Here is a 2142-nt window from a genome sequence, read left to right on the forward strand (position 1 = left end):
CTACTCTTGAAAGTAGGGGTCTTATGAAGAACAGGTCCTGTAGTGCCCTGCAGTTTGACGCGCCTTGATCACCCTGGCACTACAGGGGGTGTCTTCTGTGTTTGTTGCATGCACCCTACTCCTGTAGCTGAGCTGTGTTTGCCTTCAGCCTACTCATATGCAGTGGCTCCCTTTGTGGCAGTCAGACCAGATGTCTGCCTGTGAGTCCTCTACTGGGGCTGTCATAGAACCGAACCATGTCTGGTTAGCTTTACCTCTCCCCAAGGCAGGAGTGACTTTGGAGTAGTGCTCACTCTTGGGGCTGCCTGCTGTCAGGCACCACTGTGAAGGGGCCGCAGGTGGAATGGGGCATGTTCTGAGATTAGCAAACAAATTTTCCCACGTACCCCAGGAACTTTTGAAACTGCTGCTTCTATGCTGTGTCTCAACAGTGTTGTTTGTTTTGCTGTCTTTTTCTGGGTAGGGATTCCAGTCACCCTCCAGTTCTCTAAGAGCCAAGTGCGCTGAGTTTTAAAGTATCTGGAGTTAAGTCACCCTGCTTGTAAAAACTCAAGCAGTTAAGTGCTACTGGTTTTCAAAGCCAAATATTATGTACTGGTCTTCTGACTGCAGGTTACTCAAGTCTTGGGGGCTTTCCCTTCTCTGTGCTTCTGTTATCCCTATTTGCAATTAGTCTTGACAGAGATTTGGTTCCTAATGGGGTATCTGACCCTCCTACTGTTTTCTGATATGGCCTCCTCTGCGATTAACTGGAAAGACTGTTCTGGGGCTTTGAGTCATTTTCTGGGTTAGATGTATCAGGGGGATGAGGTGAGCTTAGGATCCTCACACTCTGCCATTGTCTCAGGCTCCCAGCGGTACAGCTTTACTCTAAATACTGCTTTTGCTGTATCCAATAAATTTTGGTTTCTTGTGTTTTCATTTTCATTTGCTCAAGACACTTTTTTGTTTTCCCCATTGATTTCTTACTGACTCATTGGTTGTTTAGGAATCCGTTGCTTACTTTCCACATGTTTATGAATTTTCCAGTTTTATTATGATGGATTTCCAGTTTCATACCATTGCAGTCAAAAAGATGTTTGATATGGGCTTTAATTTTCTTAAATTTTCAAAATTTGGTTTATGTCCTAACATATGACCTGTTTTGTGTATGATTGAGAAGAATATGTATTCTGCTACTATTTTTTAAATGTTTCTTTTTGAGCGATAAAGAGTGTGAACGAGGGAGGGGCAGAGAAAGAGGAAGACACAGAATCCAAAGCAGGCTCCAGGCTCTGAGCTGTCAGCACAGAGCCCAACACGGGGCTCAAACCCACAAACGTTGAGATCATGACCTGAGCCAAAGTCAGACGCTTAACCAACTGAGCCACCCAGGCACCCCTGCATTCTGCTACTACTTGACAGACTCTTTGGCATATGTCTTTTGGGTCCATTTGGTCTATTGTGTTTTTCAAGTCCAGTCTTTATTTGCTGTCTGGATGATCTATCCATTGTTAAAAAGTGGCTACTAACATACCTACTACTATTACACTGCCTTCTAATTCTTCCTTCAGATATAGTATTTGCTTTACATATTTCGTTGCTCCAGTGTTGGAAATATACATATTTATAATTATAATCTCACAAGGAATCAGTCCCCTTATCATTTTTAATGACCTTTTTTCTCTTTACAAATTTTTACGTATTTTATGTAAGAATGGTCACTCCTGCTCTTTTTCGGTTATATTTTTGTGGACTATTATTTTCCAGCACTTTACTTTCAGATGTGTTTGTTTAAAGCTAAAATCAGTCTCTTGTTGACAGCAGATAGTTGAATATTAGTATTGATTGTTTTTTTTTTTCTTCCTTTGAATTTAGTAAGAATGTTTAAGTTCATATATTATTGGCAATGAATCTCAGACTTAAATAACAATCTGCATCCAGTAGTTTTTTTGGTAACATGGAATGGGTATAGCCAGATCTTAAGTCATTTTAATTTTGTGTTAAATTAATATTTATAACACATGGTGTTCCTGAATGCACATAAAACATTTTCCTGGAATTATTTTGTTTTTAATACCATCACCCCTTTTAACAAATTTTGAAAAGGTATGAAAGTTGGGCCTCGGGAGGGGAACTTCAGTTCAGTTCAATCTTTATATG

This window comes from Neofelis nebulosa, chromosome Y, assembly GCF_028018385.1.
Source record: "Neofelis nebulosa isolate mNeoNeb1 chromosome Y, mNeoNeb1.pri, whole genome shotgun sequence".
NCBI classification, from domain to species: Eukaryota; Metazoa; Chordata; class Mammalia; order Carnivora; family Felidae; genus Neofelis; species Neofelis nebulosa.